Source organism: Anomalospiza imberbis, chromosome 1, assembly GCF_031753505.1.
Source record: "Anomalospiza imberbis isolate Cuckoo-Finch-1a 21T00152 chromosome 1, ASM3175350v1, whole genome shotgun sequence".
NCBI lineage: Eukaryota > Metazoa > Chordata > Aves > Passeriformes > Viduidae > Anomalospiza > Anomalospiza imberbis.
In genome coordinates, this window is record NC_089681.1 from 28,673,529 (window position 1) to 28,684,292 (window position 10,764).

At 40.5% G+C, this 10,764-nt stretch overlaps 1 protein-coding gene across 1 annotated transcript in view; it reads left to right on the forward strand.

Annotated features, from left to right (window-relative positions):
• Positions 1-10,764, forward strand: part of LOC137471568 (fatty acid-binding protein, adipocyte) — a 190,458-nt gene that overhangs the window by 101,337 nt on the left and 78,357 nt on the right. The window lies entirely within an intron of this gene.

The following is a 10,764-nucleotide window of genomic DNA, read 5'->3' on the forward strand; positions in this document are numbered from 1 at the left end:
ATTGTTAGGTTGACAACTATAAAGATTTAAAAAATATTGAAAAGGTGCTTGGGTCATACATGCCTGGGATTTCTAAAGCACAGCAGGTAAATCTACAAATGTAGACATGAAAGAAAGCTTTAATATAATTTATAGTTTAGTCATGAGAGGGCAAAGGAATGAAAACTTCAATATTTAAAAGATACTTTGCTCACCCAAGTATTTGGTGTCTTATTTTTGTTTAGGGGGACCTTGTTGTAACTAAACTGAGCTGGAAAAAGTGAATTTGTTCAGTGGCAGTGTGGTATCACTTCAGCTATGTTACTGGTTAATGAATGGTTATCCTCCCTAAAGCACATGCAGAATTTGAGGTGGACAGGCCGTTGTGGCCTTGAACATCTTGGTCCAGGTTTATTGTAAGTAAATCCCATAGTGAATTTTTTTCTGCTGTGCTACTTGCATCCATTCTGGCACTATTTTCCATGTGTTTCCTTCTATTTTTCACTCACTGCTGCAATTTCAGTACAGAAGAAGCCAAGTTTCCAATATTTCATTTGTAAGACTTGACAGTGGAGTACCGTGCCTTGCTGAAAGTGCAGAGGAATATTCAAACTGGAATTGTAGCAGAGTAAGCTAGTTACAAGAATAACAACCAGTAACAGGTTGTTCTTTTCTGTTGTAGGTGATTGCCTTAATAGTTCAGCCACTGGTGTACAACAGGGTTTTCCTCTTAGTTTTAGATTTTAATACATAGTGCATAGTTTAATCTTACTGGGGCCTTGCTTTTCTTTAATACTGCATCTTTTAATCCTGCAGGATTTTTTTATCCTCCAAAGCACATGCATTCTGCCCACACCACTTCTCTGCTTTTGATTTGTGTACTGCTAAATCAATTAAAATGCTGACTAGTATTTAATCAAGAATGAGTCCCTATAAACTCCCACTCCATACCTTTCCCACTGACAACCATTAATTGGGTGTAGAACATACAACATCAGCTGTGAGTACAATAGTCCCAATTGAACCAGCTCAAGGAGAAAGGAAATGAATTCACCAAACAGCACCTGGCAGTGGTAGGAGAGAGAAGCCTTTATGGTGCACTTTCCAGTGGGCTTTCATGGTCTCCTCTTTGTCTTCAGCATCTTTGTTTTCAGGGGAAGGAGTTGGGGTTTTACAGTTGAAGTGAAAAGGGAGCTTTCCTGCTCCTGTTCTAGATGGTGTCTTCCACATATGGGTTTTACTCACTGCAGCTCATTAGAACACTAAGTAATTTGATTCTTTTTTTCTGCAGTTTCTATTCCTTTTTTGAAATGTAGCTACAAAGGAGCAGCATTTCTTCTACTAGAAAAAATGTGATTTTCAGTAGAACTTTCTGTAGGAAATTTCACATGGTTTGTTTGTGGAAGAGTTTTTCCTATGCTAGCTATGGCAGACTCTGATACATGCTGGGTGAGTGGTGTGGAATTCAAAATTTAAGTTCTGAAGTTGCTGCTACAATCAGGTTTTTTTTAGACATGTCAGCATAAATCAATAGAACAAGGTCACAAATCACAAAGGAAGGGAAGAATCCTATAGGAAACACTCTATGGTTATAGAAAAGACTCCAGGTCTCAGGGGTCTTTCTTCCTATCATTCCTTCCTATATTTCAATTAAGTCTTCATGCAAGAGATCAGAACATTCAAATTACTAGACTGTTCCAACACTCCAAACTAGATACATATTTTTCCTACAAAATACAGAACTTGCTTCAAGGGATGCTTGGGTAACTGAACTCTATCCTCACATCCATGTTTGTTTGAATCTAATAAGGAATCTAGGAACTGTTAATGCAGCCATCTCCAAAAGATGTCTCTTACAAGAGTTTGTACTCTGGCTGAGCAATGTACTGACCAGTGTAGTTGGTGGTTCTGCATTTTTATGATCTTCAACACATTGTTAATGCATAGGATCTTAACCTTCTAGAGGAACAATGAGAGAGAATGGAAAAGACAGAAGGGAAAGAGGACAAGAGAAACTTATCCATCGTTTACACTTGAGCATTTTCCCCCTTTGAAAGTAAAAATTTGTTCACTCATTTGCTGACCAGAACTGCTTCTCCACTAATTGTTCGTTTGTGTTGTGAGTGGTTTAGGTTCTGTGTTAATCGTACCCATTCAGGAACACCTTCTCCCATAGCACTGGTGTTCCTTTGCCAGCCTCACCATGCTAACTTTTATCCCAGTCTTGTTTCAGAGGACAGCCTTTTGTGTTCAGTCCTTCTCAGGTTCTGCATTGCAAAGAAAACATTGAGCCCAGGGCTTCTGTTCTGTTGCTTCTTGATCTGCCAAGATTTTATTTACCTTTTGTTTCTGATGCAACTATGAATTCAGAGGAGTGGAAAAATAGGGAAAATACTAAGCATTTAGCATAAATATGCTTTATGTGATACAATAAAATATTAATGTATCTATAGATATCCTTATTTTGTAATAGATATAAATCACAAGCATGTCATCCTCAGAGTAATAGTGACTGTTGGTCAGTTTACAGGTTATTCTCCAGATGGGTAGCTTGAGTGTTATACTGGATATATACTATACAAAATATTTCTCTTGAAATTTCTCCTTGGGTTGATGAGTTCAGAACCATTCTGGTGGTTGTTGTAGAGCAAAGGCTGTCATGATACATGTCTAAGCATAACTCCGTGTCACTAACAAAGCATCTTTTTTCTTCTGGTGGGCATATTAAAAAGCCCCAAACTGCAGGTTTATCCAGCATCATCAAAACAAAGTGATATTAGGATTGAAGAATCCTGTTTAACAAGCGTCAGGCAGAGTTACACTGATGCTGCCCAGAGCACAGGATGTTTCCAAGACAAGCATTTTTCACTGTCATGTAACAGGAAGGCTGAAGGAGCTTTGTAATTGGCTGAGTTCTGAAATGTAATTCTGCTTAGCTGGATAAATCAGAAAGCCTGATGTGTACACTGTTCTTACTTAAGAGAATGAGAATTTTTTACATGAAGTCCTTCTGCAACAGAACAGCACCTGACACTGAAATTAAAATTCAGTAAGGCTAGTGATGTTCTCACTCAACTGGCAAAGCTTCTCTTTGCCCTTTTATACCTTTAACCTCCACCTGACACTGAGAAAAATGGTCTTCAGTGCATTTCTCTTGTGTATTTCTCCCAGATCCTCACTGTTTTCCTGCTCCTGTTTGTATGACTTGTACCTTTTCTGTCTCATTAAGGATATCAGAGCATCCAGCCCAGGGTGGAATTTTGGTATGGCTTGCAAATATTGCAAACTGCAAAGCAGGGCATGGCTCTGGAGAAAGAGGAGGTGTGGACGTGGGAGTGCTAAACTTGGAGTAATAATTTCAGTCCTCAGAAGTCCCTGCTAGCCAGAGCTGAACCCTTTGGCTTTGGGAGGCAGGGACTTCACCTGTCATGTGCATCACTTGTCAGGAAGAGATCATTCCCCACAGCGCAGAAACCCTCAGCATGCATCTTCCTTCTTGCAGAGGCTGATTAAAGCACTGGCCTAATAAATGGGATTCTGGGATCAACTCTCAGCAGTGGCCAAGTCTCATCTATTTTAAGAGAAGTTAAAAGGTTCTGCACCTTAACCCTTTGCTAAGCCTTCAAAAGCAGTGCTCCAACCTATGTTTTCCCTGGTTTTCAACAGAATCTTCATGGAGACCTTTCCCCTTTTAGCCCTTTTAACCTCTTCATGGAGACCCTAAAGGCTTGCTGATTCATACTCAGCACTTGTTTAACTTGAGGATCACCAGAGTGCTCAGCAAACTAAGTTTGTCCCCACTTCGTATCTGAGAGAGAGGTATTCTATTTCCCTCTACTGTGCAAACAAGGAACCTGAGGAAGAAAGCAATTACATGATTCACCCTAATTGCACATTAAGACAGTTGGTGCAGTCCTAGGGTTACTGCTGATCCCCCTGACTTGTCAGCAGGTTAAAATTAGATGATTTGCTGATCCAGTGAGACTTTTGCCTGTGCAATACAGGAACTTTGTCTTGGGATAGCTCAACTGGATTTCAAGTAGGTTTAAATATCCTTGCTTATAAATTATTCACTGCTTCTAGATTTGTAATATTCCTTTCTTCTGCCAGTTCAAATTGAACACACTAGGATGCTTGCATGTGGTGGAAAAACAGGTCTCTGTTTTCTCAATCTGTTTTCTCATGTGTATTTAATGCCTTTCATCAAGAAGAAACCACAGCTGCTTTATGGAAACGTTGAGGATGACTATGAAACGCTTGGTTGGTTGGTTGGCTGTTAACATGGGTTTGTCAAGCATTGTTCAGCTGACAAGCATCTACTGGGAGAAGGTTGTACATTGACCTTTCAACATCTCATTATTGCTTTGCATTGTCTGAAAAATAGATACATAGATTAGATAGATAGACAGACAGAGCTTAGGAAGCAGCTGCAACATGTGGCAAAACTACCAGATCTCTCCTTCCAGATTTCCTGTGGCTCCTTGCTAGGCATTTCTGGTAACCAGATTATGGGGTGGATTGTTTGTTGTGTGATGGAGTCTCCATTTCCCCTTCCTTCTGCAGGATAAATACACCTGTTACAGGGACAAGCAGAGGCAATAAGCAAGAGCTCTAGCCTATTATGGCAGCTGCTTTGTACATTTAGAAGTCTTGCTCTGAGAAGTTTATTTTTTGTGTGTGGATACTCATTATGAATTTAGAAATCACAGAATCACAGAATAATGAGGTTGGAAGAGACCTCTAAGATATCAAGTCCAACCTATGCCCTAACACCTGAATAGACTATAGCACCAAGTGCCATGTCCAGTCTTTTTTTAAACACATCCAGAGATGGTGATTCTACCACCTCCCTGGGAAGACAATTCCAGTACTTTATTATTCTTTCAGTGAATTTTTTTTCCCTAATATCCAACCTATACCTTCCCTGACGTAGCTTGAGACTGTGTCCTCTTGTTCAGTCAGTTGCTGCCTGGTGGAAGAGACCAACCCCCACCTGTCTACAGCCTCCCTTCAGGAAGCTGTAGAGAGCAATAAGGTCACCTCTAAGCCTCCTCTTCTCCAGGCTAAACAACCCCAGTTCCTTCAAACATTGCTCATAGGGCTTGTGTTCAAAGCCCCTCTCCAGCCTCGTTGCCCTCCTCTGGATGTGCTCAAGCATCTCAACGTCCTTCCTGAACTGAGGGCCCAGAACTGGACACAGCACTCAAGGTGTGGCCTCACCAGTGCCAAGTACAGGGGAAGAATGACCTCCCTGCTCCTGCTGGCCACACTATTCTTGATACAGGCCAGGATGCCATTGGCCTTCTTGGCCACCAAGGCACACTGCTGGCTCATATTCAACTGGCTGTCGACCAGCACCCCCAGGTCCCTTTCTGCCTGGACACTGTCCAGCCACACTGTCCCCAGCTTGTAACATTGTAGGGGATTTTTGTGGCCAAAATGTAGAACTCGGCACTTAGACTTATTAAACTTCATGCTGTTGGACTCTGCCCATCCATCCAACTGATCTAAGTCTTTCTGCAATCTTGCAGTACAGCTTGTAGGATAATTGTAAACCTAACAAAAACATTGGGAGCTTCCTCTTAGATTTTAAATTGGCAAGGGGATAATAACTTGCATTGGAAAAAGCAGATGAGAAAACTGTCTCACTCTGTTTAATCTTTTGCAAAAAAATTTACTAAGATTCAATGAGATGTTTGTGTGCCTATAGAGACATTGCTCCTACTTAGGTGTACAAAAGCAGCCCAAAAAATGTGTTTCTTGTAGAGATAACTCCAGAGAACCCAATCATATCTGACTTAGTTATTACTACCTAAACGAGCAATTACAAAATAATTTCAGAATGCAGCAAAATTAATGTGCAAAGTAATGTATGATGAAAGAGCATTAAACAATCAAAAATTCAGCTCAACTTTGCTGTGAGTTAACATGAGAAACAGAACGTGCAAATAATTACTTTTATCTATTTTTGGTGTCGGCATGCTGTAGTTCACTACTGGCATCCTCTGTGAGACAAGTTTCACATCTGAGTCTAGAAAACCACGGAAAGACCAACACCTTTCACTTTTCGAATGATGTGAGTTACACAAGACTCATGATTATCCAAAGGTCACAGGACAAGATCTCTCAACAAAGAGGCTTCTATGCTCTGCTCTGGTGGAGCAGCTGTTGACTCAGATTTCAGTTTATTCAGACACAATATGTGCTATAGACAGATTCTCAGGCTACATAAATTAGTGTCTCATCTTGTTATCATTTCCCCCCCATCATTTTTTCTCTCCTATTGTCCTTTTTATAAAATTAAGTCCTTTGTGTTCAACCACGAGTGTCTGCTGCAATACAGATAAGATCTGTTCTCAGGTTAGTGCTGTTACAAACCTTTTCCAGAACTACTTGGTTCACACAGGGGGATTTTTTTTTCCCTAGCTCATTAAACTGAATTGACTAAAATATTTTGCTGACTGCTTGCAAAGCATTGGTGGCTGAAGGTTTTAACCTGAAAAGTGCAAGGTGGTATCTCCAACCTATGTTTATCTATGAACTTCTGAAACTGCATTACAACTGTAAGAAGGTGTCAGTTCAGATGGAATTTCCTGTGCCAAATAAACCCTCTCCTTGGTAAAGTTACCTTTTAAGATCCAAATCCTCAATAAATCAAAGTGATTAATTTTACACATGAACATCAACAGCCTCAAAACCAGCAGCTGCAATACCTCCCTGTAGGCATGTCCCACATGCTCCCACCTAACCCAAAGTAGCACTGACATTACCTCACAATGACTGATGTGCTCTGAACCCTCACAGACAGATTTGAGAGAGACAGACTTGACCGAGAAATCCCTCTTGCAATTCAGTGTCCTCAGTGTGTTCCAACAACATGCAGTTTGCAGCTGGTCACTGCAAGGCACAAATCACTAAGCCAGTACTGAACTTATTGAAAATTGGTATTTTTAACAGATTTAAATCTTTGAGGTTGGTCTTAGCTCTTTGCCCAGGCCTGAGCGTGTAGAAAGGGTGCTGCATGACCATCTGCTTCTGAGCTCCTGCATTAGTGCAGAGCAGGGAACAAAGCTGGGTGCCAAGGTGGCCATAGATAGGGGAAGGAAAGAAAAGAGACAGAAGCCAGAAAAGCAGCCAAGAAGGTGGGTTAGTATTTAAAAGAGCATTTTAGCTCTGAACAAGTGGGGATTTGTGGGAGGAGTAGGAGGAGCGGGAGAGTTTCACCCCTGATTTCTGAGTTGCACTTCCAGGCAGGCCTTTTCCTCCAGCATGAGCAGTAAGACTGAAATCAGGTCCTGTGAGAAAACTGCAGCCTTTCCAGCCTGCTGGAGTTTCTTGCTCTTTGCTGAACCCAGAGCTCCTCCTGGAGGTCTGCAGAGTCCCAGCCCTGGCACTGATGGAGCTCACCACTGCTGCTGGGCATCAAAGCAGCCACACCAGGCACTCTAACACCCTGTATACATACAGGGTACAGACAATAGGTAGGTATGGGGTAATACACCAACCCTACTCATGCATCTGCAGTCTGCAGCTGTGTTTAGTTTGTTCAGCAGCTGCACCAAGGTCCTTTTAGTAAGCTGAGTACAAAAGTAAAGCTAAGATATCTGGATATATTTATAAATTAAAGGTATCCAAGCACTCACTTTACTCCTAAAGTACAAGTTTAATTTTTTGAGGAAAGGATGCTAAACTTAGGGTGGAGTTGTAAATCCTGTTTGAACCCACAAAACATTCCTTGCCCCATAAGACTTACAGAGTGAAAGCTGATTTCACAACAATGGGAATGGGAGGTACTTGCACTTATCACCTCCATGGGAGCAGACCACCAGCTCAGACAACTGGCCTACCACCTACTTGATTAAATTCAGGTCAAATCACAGATCCTCAACCTGCCTTTCAATCAAAAAGAGTTGGATGCCTGCCCTTTGAGAAAGCCAGCTGAAGGGTACCTACACTGCCCTGCTGCCCTAAAAACAGCCTGGGTAGCAGTGGCTGCTGAGACAGCACAGGCTGTAAGGGGCTGCCTAAGTGTTAAGCCCAAACTCCCCAAGATGGTATTTTCCCAAAGTTTATCTTTGTAAAGAGGAATTTGACAGTCAACTGTAGTAAACAGCAACCAGAGAATTATCAGAAGACTTCTAGTGGCAAGGGGAAAAGTCAGCTAGCATACATAGAAGCAAAATACAAAAACACAAGTGTAGTGTGCAGGAGAGGAGGGGAGCAGGGCAGCAGAGGGGCCCGTGTGACCCTGCAAGACACAGTCATCTTAGGTATACAAGGTTGTTCAGAAATTTCTAGGCACATATTAGCATTTCATAACTATATAACCTAGTTTGATCTGCAGATATTGATCCTAAGAGTGTAGTCCAGTGGTGACCAGGTAATTGCATGCTGATAACAAAACAAACCACTTAAACTATGATCAAGGTCACATAAAGCAGGTATACTTTTCCTGCATTATACACCTGACTCAACAGTGCTATGAAGGTGGGTCTTGCCACAATCTCTGCAATGGGGACAGATGTGAGAAAACATGACAGCTACCTGAAATTATACTACTTGTAATTTTTAAGATGTGCTGCTAAATACTTTTTGAGACTAAATTTTTCTTTTTTTCTAAAAAAATGACATAATCAAAATAATATAAGCCCTACATCATGAAAGACAGTGAGATTTTCTAAATATTCCCCCTGCACACTCATCCTGTTCTTCCACCCCCCACAGCTGTAGACACAGACAGAAGTGCTCGCACCACAGCAGCTCCTTGGCATTTTGTGACAAAGCCCTTAGTACTTACAAAGAGGAAAAGAGAAGCTGCCCAAGCAATTGAAACCTTTCCCCACCAGATGGTGGTCCTAAATCACTGCTCCAGCATTTTATACATACATGTAAATATATGTGTGTGTACATAAAAGGTGAGACACTATACACACACACAGACTTTTAATAGATTCTAGTAAGATTAATGAAAAAAATGCATTTTGCATTTGTTTCTCTTCATTCTTGCCTGTCGTATTTTTTTCTTTTTCATTTTTAAAAGACCTGATCATTCTGCCTTTCAAGTAAGGCCTGCAAAGTGAAAACCACATATTTCTGAAACAATGATGAGATCTTCAAGTCAGAGGGAGGAGAGGGAGGTATTTTGGATATATTAAGTTAAAATAATTTCTTGCAACACAGTGGTTAAGTGTGAAGGAATGCAGCCCAAACACCACAGCTTACACTGGGGTGGGTTTTTTTTTTGTTTGTTTGTTTGGTTTTTTTTTTTAAACCAAATCAACTTCAAAGAATTCTTGAATTCTAACTGGCTGCTGAAAGATTAATACATAAAAAAAATGTTTCAAAATATTCTCACATCCTTTAAAAGAGCACTGTATCCTAATGACAGTGTAAGGAGAGTACTTACAATTTTGCCTGATGGGAAAAGAAATTTAATAAAATAATGTAACACAAACGTGACACCAAAATATTTATTTACAGTGTATATATATATATATATACATACATGAATTGGTTTTACTTTTAATTAATATATTTTCCCCTTTTTAAAGTTATCCAGGTTAAAAGTGTCTAAGCCTGTTATGAGAAACAAACAATCTCAGAATAAATAAGCAACAAGAAAGGAAGTCAGTTACAGTACACCATCTGCTGCCACAGTCCTGTAAAATATGTTCCAGTTAATAGGGTACATTTACAATAACACATTGACACTATTCACTCTCAACTACTTGCATACTAAACAAATACCATCTTGGCATGAAGAGAGGCATATGCTCAAATAAGAAAGGGCCATTTGTCCCACTGTTATCTGGATTTACACAGGAAAGAGCCACTCCCTCAGCTGAATTAAATCCCTACAACCCCTTTTCCCTTGAAGAAAACTGGTGTCCCAAAAAATATAGCAACAAACACTCCAGTCACAGAGGTCCATGGTGTATTTTCATTTCTGTATATCACTACAGTGTTTCTGAGGATAATTTCACCAACCTCACATCCTGGTTTATGAACTGGTACACGAGTCTGTCTTTCAGGATCACCAGCCACTATACATAAGCTTTCAGAGCAGCTCACCTGAATATTCATTTTCATGTCTTCACCTTTCAAAAGTTTTGTTTTTAAAGTGCTTGGTCTGAACATTAATAAGCTGAACACACCTGAAGCTTCTTCAGGATCAACATTTGGCCAAAACATTGCTGGAGGTCAGCAGTCAAATGCTGGTTTGCAAAGGAGAAGATCTCTACAGGATTATTTTGTCTCCAGTGAGGGGTGTTCACATGGAAAGCTCTTATTCAAAAACAGTAGGCCCACATTTTCCAAAGCAGACTGAAAGTCATTTTAGTTTCAAAATGGAAGCTTAGAGACCCATTAGGTTGTAGAGCACTTTGATTATGCCAAGTGCACATAAGAGCTAAGCATTGTTAAACGACTAATTCAAACAAGAACAGAGGCTGGAAGCCAGTTTTTCCAAACTAACCGTGGGATTGTGTTGGCATGGCCTCATATTTACAAATACCAGAAGTGTCCACAAACACACGGCCAGCCTTGCACAGTCATACACCCAGTGTGTGCTAATATATTCTGTACACAATTCAGAAACCTGCACAGACTGCACACCTTGAACACAGGAGTCAAGCCAGAAGGGTTAGCAAATGGATATGAAATAACTTTGAATATTTTACTAGGTATTCCTGCTTTCAGCTAGCATTCTCATGCTGAATTTCAGCAAGCATTAAAATTGAGTAGCATTCTGTTAGTATTTGGTTTCCCACTCCTTGAGAGTTCAAA